Source organism: Sarcophilus harrisii, chromosome 5 (genome assembly GCF_902635505.1).
Source record: "Sarcophilus harrisii chromosome 5, mSarHar1.11, whole genome shotgun sequence".
Taxonomy (NCBI): domain Eukaryota; kingdom Metazoa; phylum Chordata; class Mammalia; order Dasyuromorphia; family Dasyuridae; genus Sarcophilus; species Sarcophilus harrisii.
The window spans coordinates 28,082,595-28,099,828 of record NC_045430.1 but is presented as its reverse complement, the minus strand read 5'-3'; the positions used below and the strand labels follow the sequence as shown (position 1 = coordinate 28,099,828).

The following is a 17,234-nucleotide window of genomic DNA, read 5'->3' as shown; positions in this document are numbered from 1 at the left end:
ATCTTTAAAAGCAAAATCTTTAAAATGATACTCTGTCTTGACATATCTCCTATGCTTTAACATTTGGTGGAAGCAAGAGCCTCCACTGCAACTTTACATATGCGAGGGGTCATAACTAGAACCCCAAGAACTATGGCTGAGATATATGGATGTGTTCTTGGTCCCAAATTAATCTTGTCACTCCTCAAAAAGCAATGGAAGATAATAAGTACCATTCACCGGATTGCCTTCCTGCGCTGAGACAGCTGGTGACGCTTGTCTTCCTGATAACCAGGAGTTTCAGATCTAAGGCAGGGATAAAGAAAAGCTCGGGAGCTCGCTGAATCTAAATTTGACAGTCGATGGCTGTGTAGAGGGTCAGAAGGGATAGACTCTGTGACACGTATGAGAAAGGAACAAAATTTATCTGCTCTGGTTGCAATGATTAGATGTCGCGTTGTCTGGCTGTCTTACAGTGGGTGACGGATCGCATCCTGCCAGCTGGCTAATATCGTAATTAACAAAGTTGCAACCACATCGGAGAAGTTTAATCGAAAAATTTGCCGGCAGTATGATGGCATTGTCCCAGAGATCACAAGCTAGGCAGCAACGACTTTCACTCTGGGAGAAGGGGAGAAGAGGGAGTCTGAACTTAGCCAGTCCAAGGTATGTTTCATTTATCATCATTCCATTATATTTGGTTCAGATATGTTTCTGGTGGCTTGGTGGGCTTTACACTGCGCCCCCACCCCACCCCTGTGTCTTTCTGTCTCTGTCTCTGTCTCTCTATCTTTTTCCTCCTTTCTTGTTCCCCCCAGAGTGGTATTTGAAATCAGCTTTAAATTTCTAGAGCAGTTGTGGTATATTGTCATATTGATTTATGTTTTAATGTAAATTCAAGCAAGGACTATTTTTTAAAAAAAAGGAAAGAAGGGCATTCAAAAATCAGTTTGAGAATTCTTCCTTTCTAGATTTCCTACATAAGCAATTATTTCATTGTGAAATGAATACTCTTTATTAACCATTAAAACCTAATTCTATTTCATACCGACAAAACAGGTTTTAACATAAGCATTAACCAGTTTACCACAAACATAACAATCATTGACTGAATTTTCTCCTATTGTGTCAACCTGGTTACCAGAAAAAAAAAAATGCTGGAATAGGTATTCTTGTAATAATTATATTTTATTTTTTACAAAAATCCCAATTTTGCACTAAGAGGAGACTTGACAACTTCATGAGCATTAAGCATAAATGAATACAAGAGTCACCTGAGTTTGTCACAGATATTATACATGCCTATATTTCTGTAAATTATCTGTCCTTTTAAAACGCCTGCCAGTCTTTCGCCTTTGGCATCTTTTTAAAGATGTAGATGCTTTGCCAGGTGGTGCAGGAATTCTGTGGAACCCCCACCCAAATCACAATTTTGCCAGGTTGCTAATGAGTGTGAATATATTGATGGGAGGTAGGTGTGTGCTTGTGTGTGTAGGGATGTGTGTGCATGGGGCAAACTCGAAAGATGAAAGCAAGTAGCCCAGAAAATCCTGGGAGGAGGAGAACTAGTTTATTTATGTTATGTCAAAATACTGTTGTAAAGCAAGGCAATCAATTTGTAATATAAATGGAGGACATGTTTGGCCCTTCCACTTCTACTCAGGGGTTACCAAGGCCACTATATCATAACTAAGAGGAGTCATTTATCTCTTGGCTCGTCTTATTTGTCTTGTATTGCAAGAACTGCTTTCAAACATCAGGGCACATAGTTTTGGAAGCAATTTCCTCCATGGTCCTTCCATTTTTAATGAGTCCACAATGACCTTTCCATTGGTCTTTTACTTGATCTCGAAAGTATCGCAGAAATAAAATGCTGAACAAACAAAATTTTCAAGGAGAATTAGAGCAGTAAGTTTCATTTTTATCAAGACACAAAATGACTCATTTTCAGGGGTCATTTTGTCCTGTACGCTATGTACTTGGTTTTCTTTTTAAAAAATCATAATAGGACTAACTTTTAGGATCCAAGAGATTTTAAAATGGTATTAATTAAAATTCTATTTACATTTTTGCTTATAGCCATTTGATAGAAAATTTAATTCAGGCATGTCATTTTTTATTCATATTAAAAGCTGAAAGTGATTAGATGCCTCCTTTTATTCCGTACTGGATATTCCTTTGTAAAAGCTCCTATTATTCTCTGGTTAAGATTGCTGTCTCCTTCATCTCTGTATTCTCTTCACTACCTGGGATAATGCATTGTCCAAATTAGGCTTGAAATAAATATCTCCTGAGTGAATGAATGTATGAATGAATGATGAATGGATGGATTTAGCTTGGTGTTTCAACTATTGTTCAAAGACAATATGTATTTTATTTTTGAAATCAACTTCTTTTGTATGTATCTTGTACTGATTTAAGTCGCCTCATTGTGGACAAAAGAAAGGATTAAGTTACTAAAATAATATATTGTTGTTTTAACCCAAACCTCCATAATGTTTTGTGTAATAGAGGGTCTGTACTGTTAGTATTCCCTTGAAGTATCAGAGGTCGGGGTGGATTAGAAAGCCCAGGAAAGCAGTTCACAGCAGAAGGGCCTGGTCTTTAACGGGATTATCTCCTGAGATGTGTAGAAATGAACTCTTGTCAGAGTTTCAATGGAATTAATATTTTTAGTAAAATGTTAATGGTGAATGTGCTAATGTAAAGAGTTAGCAGATTAGTGATGCATAATGAAAGTAATGCATTCTTTTGCATGAAAATAGGAATATAATAAATGTCCTTCAGGTGATTGAAGCTGCAGTAATTTTATTGAAGATTAAAGTTTGATTGACCTTTGTTAGGGTGATTAACCCTTCTGAAATTAAAAGCCCAGGCTAAATTATTCTGTCCAATTTAAATGCAAACATTGCAAAAGTGGTATGTCATTCAAATAATAATAATAAAAACCCCTCTTCTAATTTTCATCTTCACACATCTCAGAGAAATGCTATTATGAAAAGAGCCTGATTTAGGGCTGGCCAAACTGGTTCAGTGGCAAAAAGAGCTAATGAAATGTAAAGGTGAACTTTTTGGGGAATCTTAGTCAAGGAATTCCCCCCAAAAAAGGGAATGAGGTAGAGGGAAAGGATGAATGAAATGAATCTTTGGAAATAGGAGGTGTATGTTATTGATAGAAAGAAAAGTCTGAGAGTTTTCTGGAAGAGTTAAGGTGTCAATGGCATAGATGGATCCTACCTAATCCAGTGCCAACCATTTAAATGCTTTATATTTGCATTCATCTAGAATATTAAGTGTCTTCCCTAATGGTTCATTCTTTAAGAAGTCACCTTTGAAACACAATAATTTCTACTGTCTAGGAAATAAATATCCCATAATCTTTGATCTCATATGGCTGCACTGAATGCTTTAATTAAGTACAGGATGTTGAGACTGGCACCATATTCACTTATACTCTAATGGTCTAGTTTTATTTCTGTCCATTGCATTTTCTTAAATCCTTTGTCAAAAGTGAAACATTCTTATTGATTCAAAAACTATATGGCTTGTTCATATTTTATTAAATTCTTTTATGACCAAGTCTGAGAATATTTTTAGTCTTTTAGAGTCTCCACACACAAGGAAAGAGTCATCTTTTATGTGTCTGTGGACTATTAAAATGATAATAAATGTCCTCTTCATTCCATACATGTAATGTATTTCTATTTTTTCATCAAAGAACTCCCATCGGATCTGTCAAGGTAGAAAAGTCCAAGGCATTGTAGTAGAAAAATTAAGGAGCCTGAGGTGTGAGACTTGATTTTTGCCTAGGCTTTTCATGTCTTCTTTTAACACCCTTCAGAAAGATAGGCTTCCACTTAAAGCTCAGGAATAAAATATTAATGATGAAAAACTTCACTTGAGGTAGAATGGCCTAAACCTACTAGCTGGCAAAAATAAAGAAATAAAATAAATTAATAAACCATTTTGGAATTCCCCTTAGAAGTTGATATTACCTGATAGAATAGATAAAATTTATGTTAACTAAGATCTATTTAATTTGAGGATCTTTTTCCAAATTTTTCCAAAAGAGATTCATATTCTATTACAGTGGGGTGTTAAGGTAGAAGGACTTTCCTCATCTGGGAGTTCCCACATCAAGGAATTCACGAGTCCATTCCCTATCCCTATTCCTATGTTTGGATAGATTTACCAATCTATGCCTTGCCTGACAAAAGGGTAGGTTTGGAACTTTCAGGCTATTCACCTAAAATCATAACGAGGATAGTCGAATGGTTTTATGAGGAAAGATTTGTTTTATTGCAAGAGATAAGTTTATGAAAATGTTACTCTTAAATTAAATTCCCAATGTGAGCACAAAGAGTTCCTTTACAAAAGGAAATATAGCTTTTACTTAGATAAAATTCAATATCGTCTTCTGAAAAATAAAATGTCCAGTCTCAAATCAATGGAACCTTGCAATGTTCACTTTTTTTTTTTTTTGCAGTAAAATACTAGAATTTTCAAAACTGGACTGATATATCTAGCAGAATGATTTCTCTCTCTAATTCTATGAAAGGACCACAGTCTCACTTGCATTATAGAAATAATGTAGGAAGGGAAGAGAGAAAATCTCTATGTTTATTTTTGTTCAAGAAATTAGGGAAAGAACAAAGGGAAAAACACAAACTCAAAAAACATACACATAGATATATGTATGTCTGCAGTATGATTATTTGCTTTGCTTTTGTGTACTTCATTCCTCTATATTGCTTTTTTCCCATCAATTTGTTCCTCATCGATCTGCCCAAGCTCAGCCCTGACATTTTATCCTGCTGTTTTGAAATATTTTTATTTTGCCATTAACAAGCTTAAATTAATGATCTGATTTTTTCATTGTACACTTGGTTTAGTTGTCTCCCTCTTACAAAATTTTTAAAAAAAAGGATACAAAGTAGGCCATTGGCTTTTGGATTGCTTATTATTTTGGTTGAAACAACAAAATCACTGGTATTCAAAAAGCTTCTTATAGGCAATACCTTCAAGGTGGTAGCCTGGAAAAAAAAAAATGAGTTTTTAAAAAATCCATGTTGTTTCTGTGATGCTATTCATTACCTCCATGACCCCAGGTAAATGACTTCGACCCTCCAGAACTCAGTTTGTTCATCTGTTAAATGAAAGGGTTGGACCAGAAGACCTCTGAGTCTCCTTTCACGTCTCAATCTATGATTCTATAAAGCTATAACTCCAAAGAGGAAGTAGTTAGTGAAAAAAGTCAGTTGAGACATTTCTAGTAATGTCACGCTGATTCTCCACCAGTATGAATACTGTAGCAACGGTGTTTTATCATTTGTTGCAAAGGTTAGGATAGTAGTGCTAAGTTTCCATTAGCTTCCAAGTATTATTTAACTAAAGTGTTCATCTGGACCACATAGGTACTTATGGTCCTCTACTTATTACTTGTTCCATAATAATAAGTAATATTGAGAGACAAAATGGTATAGTGGATAGAGAGCTGGTTGGGTGCACCTAGGCAAGTTTCCTGATGTTCCAATGTTATACACACTTCTCTATTTCAGAGCAAGTCCAACCTGCATTGGTAGAAAGAATTTCCTTACTTGGGAGCTCCTTGTACCAATGAGATCATATCTTATCCCCATACATTTATATGATATTGCTGTCATGACTTTTTATGAACCCCCATGGACCATGGACCAATACTGTCCATGGGGTTTTCTTGGCAAAGATATTAGAATAGTTTGCCATTTCTTTCTCTAGCTCGTTTTATATAAAGAAAGTGAAGCAAACTGGATTAAGTAACTTGGCCAGGGGTCACATAGCTAGGAAGTGCCTGAGATTAAATTTGAACTCTGGTCTTGCAGAAGTCAGGCTCACTGCTCTATTTACATGTATATGAGGTTTTACAAGTATCATAGAATTATAAATTGAATTGGAAGAAATTTCAGCAACCATCTAATCTAACACTTAGCAGAAATAGAATTTGAAGCCACCAATAAATCAACAAGTATTTATTAAGCACTTAGTGTGTACCAAATGGGGTGATTGAAAATGACTAAACAATCACATGTGTCCAGGCACTATTCTAAACACTGGAAATATAAAGAAAGGCAAAAGCAATTCCCCCTCCCTTTCAAGTAGCTCTGCATTCTTATGCAGACTTCCCTCAGATAAAAGTGATTAAATACAAGATTGATCTCCCTTTGGAGACAATGCAGGTAAGAGATGTAGGCTGTTTGGAATTTCTCATTAATTCCCTTAGATACTTTTCATTTGTGAGTTTGAATATCTAGTATCTGACACATAAATTCAAATTGTATTTATTAATTTCCAATTTTCAAGTACTTTGTTCAGAATAACCTGGTGTATGTAGGCAGTCCAAGTACTAATAATCCCATTTTTCAGATGAGAAACCCAAGGCTTAGTGAATTTAAATTATCTATATGATATCACAAAGCTATTGAAGTAATTATGGGAGAATTCAAACCCAAATTTTCTAAATCTAAATTCGATTATGCTGCTGCATCTTTCTGTAATTTCTCTGTGTCTTTTATATATCCTTTGAGAATAAAGAAGACTGCTTTACATTTAATTGCTTTAACTTTATTTTCATTTTTATGTTTTAACATTTTTATTTTGCCCAGTTACATGCAAAATATTTTTTTTTACTTTTTTTTGAGAGGCAATTTGAGTTAAGTGACTTGCCCAGGATCACACAACTAGAAAGTATTAAGTATCTGAGGCTGGATTTGAATTCACATCCTCCTGACTCCCTATGCCATCTAGTTGCCTATATATTTGTTTTTAAATCTTCGAGTTCCAGATTCTCTCTCTACACCTCCCCATTGAAAAGGCACGTGAAGTTATGCAGAATATTTCCATAAAAGTCATGTTGCAAAAGAAAAATAGATCCCCCCTCCAAAAAAAAAAAAAAAAAAAAAAGATGCTTCAGTCTTAATTCAGAAACAATTCAGTTCTTTCTCAGGGTATGGATGGCATTTTTCATCATAAATCCTTCAGAATAGGCCTGGATCATTTATATTGCTGAGAATAGCTAAGTCATTCATAGCTGATCGTCCCACACAACTTTGTTCTTACTATGTACACAGTTCATTTCACTTTATTGTTTTAGCTTTAAACTCTCTATTATGTGCCAGGCATATGATAGGTGCTAGGGATACAAAGACTGAAATGAAACTGTTCCTGTCCTCAAGGATCTCATGCTCTGTAAGCAGATAGAATCAGTCAATAAGTATTCTTAAAACCCTACTGTATGCCAGATACTGTGCTAAGCCCCAAGGATAGATAGTAACAAAACTCAAACAGTCCCTATTCCCAAAGAGCTGAAATTCTGTCAGGGGAAACAATACATACATATATGTGATGATATACAGAATACATACAAAATGAATACCAGATAGTTTTGGGAAGGAGTATTTTATCATTGGAGCTAAGATCAGGGACCAACTCCCAGGAAACCAGGAACTCATGTAACTTGGACATGAATAAACCAAGTAACCACAAAATCATTATGTCCCCAAATCTTAGAGCTAGAGAGGAAAGGTACCTTTAAAACCTCCTAATCCAAGACATTATTTTACAGATGAGGTAACTGAGGTCCACTGAGGAGACATGACTTGCTCAAAGTCACACAGTTAATAAATAGAGGAATATATCAGAAGGAAAAACTAAAATGAAGAGAAACAAATACCTTCAAAGCTCATGGTAAATAGCAAAGGATTATATGTGTCAGTTTCTATTATTACTTTTAATATTATTATCATTTTTCATATAAAGGGATATATTAAAATATGGCCAAAAAGCTATGGGGTTTGAGGATAGTGATAAATACAAGATTGATCTCCCTTTGGAGACAATGCAGGGGAGGTAAGAGATGTAGGCTGTTTGCAATTACTCATTAAGTACAAATGTGTAATGCAATTTCCTTTCTCCTCTTTCTCTCATGGGTATTACTCATTGTCCTAAGGGCATATTAAGGAGAGCAGTTCAATTAATGGAAAAATAGCAAAATTGACAAGGGCCTTTCTTCCACACCCCCAGTTTCTGCAAAATATCAGTTGTTCTTACAGGTTTTTCTTTGGAAATCCTTCAAACCTACCTGTCAAGAACCTTCCAAAGTTGTGGGTATCCCTATTCTAACTCTCACAGCTTAATTGAAGTAAATGGTTCATTAGAACATTGAAAATTGTGTTGTGGTATTTTAAAATGAGGGTTCTCTAAATGGGTGAGTTGGCACTGGCTTCATTAGCCAGCTCTTCTTAAGAGTATTCCAGAGTTAATTGTGCAGTTGTTTATGTTATGCACAAACTCCATGAAGATGAAAAAAATTTTTTTTCGAAAAATGGTATCCAGGCGAAAAGCAATTACTGCCGTCTGAGAAAAGATAGCATGCTATTTTGCAGAAAAATCAATTCTGCCTTATATTGGTTTATTCTAAGAACAAGAGCTGGCCAGTGATGGGCAAAATGATAGATTAAATTTGGTCATTAATCTTTGAATCCATAACTCTCTGTGTATAATGTTCTTTTTAGGCTCAGACATTTTGGAAGACAAGTTACTGACAAGTGTTTTAATATGTAGATTTTGCCCACTCTTTGTATACCAATCATTAATGAACTTTAAGCTAACCACATCCCTTGTGAAAGCCCATTGTAAAGGTTGACAACTGAAGTCATATAACGGAAATTAGCTGCAATAAGTAGTTCTTCATTTTCCTCATTTTTTTTATTTACCATGATACAAAAGTCTCTGAACTTTTATCCTAAAGTGTGAGATTTGTTAAGGCATAACCATATAACCCAGCAACCATTCCACTTTTTAAAAACCTATTTTTTTCAAATTTTAAAAATCAAATTTTATTAAATTGGTCAGATCAATCACTAATGAATTGGTAGCTTGCTGCCAACTTTTTATTTATTATTTAATGACTTAACCTGTATTTTTCATAAAACAATGAAATTCCATTTCCTTGTGTAATAATAATAATAGCATTTAAACAATGCTTTGAGCTTTGCAAGTCATATCTCATTTGAAATTCACAATAACTCTTTGAAATAGAGGCTATAATGATCCTCATTTTACAGATGAGAAAACTGAGGCTGAGAGGTATTAAATAAGTGACCCAAGGTACATAACTAGTAAATGTCTAAGGTAATATTGGACTCAGGTCTTCTTTATGCAAAGACCAGCACTCTATCCATTATGACCTATACCTGCCAGAATTAGATTAGTCATGTTCCAAAATTTGATGGGTATGATAGATGGGCAGTATAGTAGATAAAGTGCTGAACCTGGAGTCAGGAAGAGTCATCTTCCTGAGTTCAAATCCAGCCTGTGACATTTTCTAGCTACAGTGACCCTGGACAAGTCACTTAATCCTATTAGGCTCAATTTTTGCATCTGGAGGAATAGCAGGCCAGGTACATTTGCTAAGAAAAACCCCAAATGGGGACATTGAGTGACACAACTAAAAATGACTAAACAATAGAATTTAATGAGAGAAGTCATTTGCAATTAGTCTTTTGGTGGGGTCTGGAAGAAAAAAAAACAGATTTGTATGGTTTGTGCTTGGAGGTGCTTCCTTGGTAGAAACAATGAAATCATTCTTATTAATCTAAGGATAAACAAACTCACATTTTTAGAAGAAAAGAAACATGTGTGCAATGACTATACTAGCAAGATAGGGAAAAAGTTTGACCAATGCTCACTTCTAATTATATAAATACTCTCTGATTCATTAATCATATGAGTCCTGTATGATAGTGATTAAATCCTTCGGCAAATCCCGAGTAACTTCTCTACGTGGAAACACTGAAACAAACATTGATAAAAAATACGGCCCACTTTCTCAAAATACAGACCAATTAAATACTGAGATTTAATTTGGATATTTTACTCTGTCTGCACGAGGTATATATTAATGATGCTCTCTCCCCATCTTTTCCCATCTTATTTGTGAAAAAGAAAACCTTCTCTTTATTGACATAATCTTGAAGAATCTAGCTTTCCTCCCAAAATTACACATTTTTTGCATAAATGGGCCTAATTACCTGAATTCAGTTTTGATTAGCAGTGTTAATTGATGCAGCTGTGGATGGTATCTGTTTACCTAAATTACCATGTGCAAACAGCAATATGTCTGAAAGTGAATATGCTAAACTGAAAATACTAATTAACTAAGACAGATTGGTATTCAAGTCACATCTCAGAGCTTTTTAATGAAAGCCTCGATGTGTCAGGGTTTTATGATATTCAGACAGAAATGTCTATATTACATATGATTTCTAAATTTAATTCATAGGAACAGATGGGATGTCGGCCAAGGTTCCTCTGAACTGCTTCTGGTATTAATGTGAATATTTTCCTAGATTGGAGGCATATTCATATGTTGTATGTGTGTGTGACTTTTATTGTGTGTTTGACAATATGCCAGCCCAGCACATTTCAATTCATCTATTTTTGACCAATATATTTGCAAATCATACCCACCTACTGTCCCAAAGATTAAGATGAATAAACTAGCTTGCAAGTTTAATCACATCAGCTGTTAAATTTAATCAAATCAAATGACAAAAAGGTTAGTTAAATAGGAATCTTTCAGGGACTAATCTTTCAGGAGTGTTGACATCATTAATTTAAAAAAAAAAAAAACTGGACTATCTTAGTTGTGTGCCTACAAATTACTAAGACTTCAAGAAGCCAAGGAAATAATAACTTCCTTTTTTTTTTCCTTCTGCTGGGCATCTTTCAAAATTTTAAACTGGTTCAGAAATACACCTGGATGGTTTTAAGTCTTGGTCACCTTATTTTGTTAATCTGAACTGCCACTTGTTTTCTATAAGCTTCTCTCCAACTAAATATTTACAGCATTACCCATTTATTGTTGCCTTTGATTCTTATTGATGGTAATATTAAGTTAGTGGTATCCAATGCTGAAAACACAAATTCTGCATATAATGTTATGGCATTAATGATATCCTTCTCAATTTCTCAAGAGGCTTAAAATAATTGCTCAGCATTACATAAGACTTGTAGTCCAAAGAAAGGGATGAGACCTCTTGACTCAGCCTTAAGAGTTTAAGATCGTCAACAGTGTCAGGGCAAAATGGGGGGATAATTTTCCAAGACATCAACTTGAAGATAATTACAGTTTGGCATGTTTAATTTAGGTTTAAGTGAGGATATAATTACTCTAAATTGAATAATTTCAATTACACTAAATTCTGTCCCCAAAGTTTTAGTTAATTTGTGTTTTCTTGATAGTTTCATCCCAAGTGAAAACAGAATGGAGTCTATCTAGTATCAAAAAGGATGTTTCTGGCTTGAATGCCTTCTCTCTTGATTCATTTGGGATATTACAATGTTAAGGATATTAATCTGGCACCAATCGAGGTGAAAAGCATGAAATATGCTCACTCAGAATGAAAATGTGTATTATCATTGCCCAGTGGTTTTACATGTGTTGTCTTGAGAAAATTTTTAACAAGCAAATCCTGTTTTCCTTGAGGTTAGTATTGCTCCCTCGGGCTTTTTTGGAACAGAGAATGTATTGATCACAAATAAGGTCATTTACTCATATTTTGAAATTTTAATAAACATTTAAGTGCCTACTATGTGCAAGCTTTCATGAACTAGTAGACAAGATGAATAATCGTTTCCCTGTCCTCAAAATGTTTATATTATATAGCGGGAAATCACATTTATAAGTATCAAATGTTTGTTGACTGCTTAATTGATTTAAGAAATACAGGAGGTAGGAGGCAGCAGAAATAACAAGGGAGATTCTAGAAAGACTTCTTGTTAGAGGTGGTAACTCAGTTAAGCTACCGAGGAAGGAAAGAATTTGAAGAGGTAGAAGAGAGGAATCCCTTTCTAGGGATAGGGGAGATGATAGGAAACAACAAATTGGCCAATTTGGAAGAACATGGTTGTATGAAATAAGTCTGAGAAGGTATGCTAATCTATAAAAGAAAGCCAAATAGAGAGGTTTTTAGTTTAATGTAGAAGTAATAGACAGCTACTGAAGGATCTTGAGCTAGGGCACCTCTCCTTGCCACCATTTAACTCATGAACAATCCAAATAAATTCAGTATATATTTCTTAATCACTGACTATCTTGTGAGTAGGGCAGCTAGGTGGCACAGTGGATAGAGCTCTGGCCTTCGAGTCAGACAAATTCTATCCTCATGCGTTCAAATCTGACCTCAGACACAAGTTGTGTGATCTTTGGAGGTCATTTTACCCCACCTGCCTCAGTTTTCTCATTTGTAAAATGAGCTAGAAAAGGACACACTAAACCACTCTAATATCTTTCCCAAGAAAACCCCAAAATGGAGTCACAAAAAGCTGAAATGATTGAATTGAAACAATTTTGAGTGTTGTTTTAGACTCTGAAGAAAATACAAACATGAATGAAAGAGACGTTGTTCTCATGTAGCTAAGAATCCAGGGTATGATATGGATATAAAGCAATGACTGAAAAATAATATATGGCAAATATACCCGAGTGTTACAAATCTGCTGTTCTACTGCTCTGAGGAATAACAAGGTTGCACAAAAGCACTGTAGATCATAGTTATAGATTTAAAACTGGAAAAGATTTAGAGGGAATCAGATCCAACCCTTTCATTTTATAGAAGAAAAAACTTAAGCTCATTGAGGTCCTATGGGAATATGGTTGATTTGCCCAGGGTAACACTATTAGTAAGCATCTGAGGAAGGATTCACCAGGTCTTTCAGTCTGTAGGTCCATCATTCTATCTACTATACCATGCTGGAGAAAAAAAAAAAAGCCATTATAAGAAAGGTTGCATTTTGCCTCTCTACCATCCATTAGGCCTTTTGAAAATGCTTTATCTTAAACTTCTCCAAATTGCCACAATAGACAACAGTACACTCTGTACAAATGTTTTACGTAAAATTTATTTTTTGCACTGTTGTCTCACTCCCATTAAAATCTGAACTGATCAAGAACAGGATCAAGGTTTTTGGCTTCTTTGTATCCTACCAGTGAGGTACAGGTAGCACTCAGTACCTTCTAAGTACTCAATAAAAGCTTGTTGATTCCCTAAAGGGTACAGATAAATCATTTCACCTAAGCCCTTTGTTGCTGAATGTTCTGGGGTAATACCAAAAGGGTCCATCATTACAGAACAAAAGGTCATCTGTTCCACACAAGCAAAGGATTTTTGCCGCTGGCGTGGTATAGAGTGTCCATTGAATGTCAGAGCTTTCCCTACCACCTCTTTGTACTCAAAGCTTAAGGTCTCTGAATGTTGTCTAATGAAAGATAAAATGGACCCATTTGGCCAAATGTCAAAAGAGTATAGATTTAGAGCTTCAAGTGTCCTTAGCAGACATTTAGTCTTGACTATCTTATTCTACAGATTGGGAAACTGAAACTCAAAGAGGTTAAATCAAGACCATATTCACTCTTAGCAAGGAAAACCAGATGTTTACCAGGAGGTTGCTTTCTGTGTGCCTTGTTAGTCATGGAATTTGCCAAATGGCAAAAGAATCCCTAATTGGTGAGCGCTAAATATCAGCAGTTTTTTGTTATTGTTGCCCACTCTCCATACCCCCTTTTCTATAACCTTTTCCTGACACATAAGCTTTCCTGCCTTGGGAATCTTAAGGGGAATTTCTTTATGAATTTTAATAGATGTCAACTATGACAAAGGAAAAATGGAAGTTAGGAACCCCCTCCCCATCCTCTACTCCAAGATCTACAGATAATATTTTAAGGCATTTGCCTTAAAATACTTGAACCTTTTTAGCAGCTAGGTTAGTTAATTTCTAAGAACAGAAATGAATTCTCAACAGTTATTGAAGGTATATCACCATTTACAGAAGGTTTTCGGATCTTCAAATAAATATATAATTTGGCCTAAGTCCTGTTAATTAAAACCATGTTATTCATAGAATACTTCAGAGAAATGTAATTTGATGATTTCCAACTACTACCAATATTCTAGATAGATTGGATCCCACTCTTGACCTTTACTATGAGCAAAAGGAAGTAAGGAAACGAGCATTTATTAAGCACCTTATAATTATTATCTCATTTGATCCTCACAATAAAACTGGGAGGTAGGGGTTATTATTTTTCTCACTTTGCAGTTAAAGAAACTTATGCAAACAGGATAAATGACTTGCTCAGGGTCACATAGCTAGTAAGTGTTTGAGGTAGATTTTTAACCCAATTCTACCTGATTTCAAGTCTAGTGTTTTATCCATTTTCTCCCCTATCTTTCTATAAGTAAGATAACAACCTCTTGGAGACAGTTTATCTAAATGTACTACTTAAAGGCACAAATAAATCATTTCACCCAAGTCCTTTGTTGGTGTGTGTTCTGGGTTAATACCAGAGGGGTCCATCATTATGTAACAAACAGTCATTTCTTGCCAACCAAGATATAAAAGAGAGTATAAATCTGTAGTAACTACTACTGTACACTGGGAGATCCAATTGAGAATATGTATGTAAAGTGCTTTGAAAGACATTTAACATAAATAGCAGTTACTATTGTTCCTGATGTGTACAAATACGATGACTAATCTGAGGCATGAGGAGAAAATTGTAGATTTTTTTTTACTAAAAATATGAGAAATTATAGAAAGCATTTGAATAAGACCTTGAGAGAATCACAATAGTCTTATATTACATAATGAAAGTTATAGTAAAAAAAAAAATTGCTGAACCCAAAACCCAAAGGCATACTAAAGAAATGTTACATTATAGATCTCCTGGTATGACTATATTTTTATGGCATGAAACACCCAATATATCCCAAGGAAGTTTCATTTTAACATCTTTTCAAATTCCAAATAATTCAAATTTGGAGGATTTTAAATTTTGTATGAATATGATATAGATATAAAATTACTAGCTATTGGCAAAAAAATGAAATAGAAAGTCTTTGCTTAAACTTTAAATATTATTATTTAATTGATTCAACAATGATTTATTGAGCTGTTTCTGTTCACTAGGCACTCTGTTAAGTACTGGGGATGTGAATTACAAAATACAAACTCTTGCTTATTTTTAATTCAGTCCAAAAAAACCCCATTTATTAAGCACCTACTTTATTCCAGGCAGTGTCTTAGGTTCTAAGGATACCAAGACATAACAAAGCAATGCTACCTTCGAGAACTTTCTCATGTGCATCTAAGAATATACAAAATATAGGCAAAGTCATTTCTGGGGAGAAGGTACAAGCCTCATATGAAAGTCAGTTTGTAAATAAGAGAACAAGTGGTTAAGGTAGGGAGAGGGAAGAGTAGACTAGGGAAACCAGAGGCATGGGACTGGCATAAAGAGACAAGGAGAATAATAAAGATCTGAATCAGTGGAGCTAGATGCTAGTAGATCATCCTGCCTTGCTTAATAGCAGAGATTCTGTTGATTTGAAGATGGATTCATGAGAAAGAGATGAAAAGAGAGGGTAGCTTACATGTGGCTGCTGGGAAAATGTCTAGTTCTTGGTGATTGATACCTAATGGGAAAGTCAGGGATCAGTGCGTGAATTGTAAGGCATTTTTGAGGTAGTCACTTTCAAACAAATTATTCTTTGGATGAGTAAGGAACTAGACGTACACAGATGACTTTCTATTAGCACAGTATGTAGAAAATATAAGGACATAGATAAGGACTATACTTGTTATTTTCTTCCTAGGTTGAACTTCCAATCAATCAATAAGTATTTATTAAACACCTGCTATATACTAAGTGCTGAACTAAGCACCAGGGAAACAAAAGGGCAAAAAATAGTTCCTGCCCTGAAAGAGCTTACAATCAAACAAGAAAAATTCCTCTACAAATGGAGGTTGGCACCTTTTTGCTAATTTATAGTCTTAGACTTGTCTCATGGCACTGAATGGCTGTGACTTGCCCACAGACAACATTTACCAGAAGTAGAAATTGAACCAAGGTCTTTTCGACTTGGAAGTTCTATACCCATAATGCCATGCTGTCTTCTAAACCAAATATATAAAGAATAAATAAAAAGTCATCTCTCGGCAAATAGCATTAACTCTGTGGGAGGGTGGAAGATCTGAAAAGACCTCATAAAAAAGGTGTCACTGAGCTTAGTTTTGAAGAAAACTTGAGATTCTAAGAGAAAAAATTGAAGAGAGGGAGCAGTCAAGATGCTAGAGAGGTAAGAATGAAATGGCAGGAGACTGAAGGACCTGGCAAGAAACTCAACTGCTGGGCACTAGGGCACATGGGAAACTGGTGATATAAAGGGAAACTGGTGATATAAAGCAAAGAGTCTAGCCAGTGAGCCAATGATGCCAAGGTCAGAGTGGAACCAGCTGTAATGGAAGACAGATTTGATGCTGTGCCATTAGCTATTGTAATGCCAATCCTCTTATCCCTTTGTCTAGTGCCAGAAATTGACCTTAGAGTGTGGGATAAGGCTGAGTCCACAGGATTGGGTCAAATCAATGCAGCTGTCTGAATGAGATGGATTGATGGTTGACAGGAAAGAAGGACAAATCATAATATCCCTTTGTTGTTTTTCCCACAAATAAATAAAAAGCACCATCTTAGCTTGATGTACTGTTATTTCAGCAAATCTGAATTTTAGGAGAAACATTCTAACTGTTGGAAAAAAAAAGTACATCTATTGACCTGACTGGTTCCAGGCATTGTGGGATATCCTAAAAAGAGACAACATATGGTCCCACACTGAAGGAGCTTAAATCTAATAGAGAATGAGGACACATACACTCATACACAAAAGAACTAGAGGAAAATTAAAAAATATTGGCATCATTTAAACTAGTGCAAGATTTTGTGGTCTATATCATATATGTCAAGTTGAAGGAATTCAGAATTCATACTTAATGAGACCTATGAAGATCTAGTCCATTGAATCTAACCCCTATATTTTCATTTGCCTCATTTCATTTTTAAAAATATTACTAATTTCTTTTGCTTTTATATCAGTTATTTGTTACACATTCCCCTTCCTTCCCATTTCCCAATGGGCCTTCCCTTAAAAAAAGAGAAGGCTGAGGGTAGGGGAAAACTTTTTTCTAAAGCCAGTCCACACATCAGTCATTTCTGATATATGTAGCATTTGCAACATTCTACACCTATAATCATCCACTTTTTCAAAGAATGAAGGGAGAATAATTTCCTTCTCTCTTCTCCAGGGCAAAGATTGGTCATTATAATTACATACTAATTAGTTTTTATCTTTTTATTCTTTTCACTTAAATTGATCATTCAT

The 17,234-nt window shown here is 35.0% G+C and overlaps 2 long non-coding RNA genes across 6 annotated transcripts in view; one reads left to right on the top strand and one right to left on the bottom strand.

The window, feature by feature from the left end:
- The window catches only part of LOC116419689, a 78,115-nt gene that overhangs the window by 34,362 nt on the left and 26,519 nt on the right, over positions 1 to 17,234 (bottom strand). The gene's annotated exons all lie outside the window — the stretch shown is intronic.
- The window catches only part of LOC116419690, a 121,950-nt gene that overhangs the window by 80,703 nt on the left and 24,013 nt on the right, over positions 1 to 17,234 (top strand). For both annotated transcript variants that reach the window (XR_004229973.1, XR_004229972.1), the window contains exon 5: positions 456 to 645. This is a non-coding gene — a long non-coding RNA (uncharacterized LOC116419690). The remainder of the gene's footprint in view (positions 1 to 455; positions 646 to 17,234) is intronic.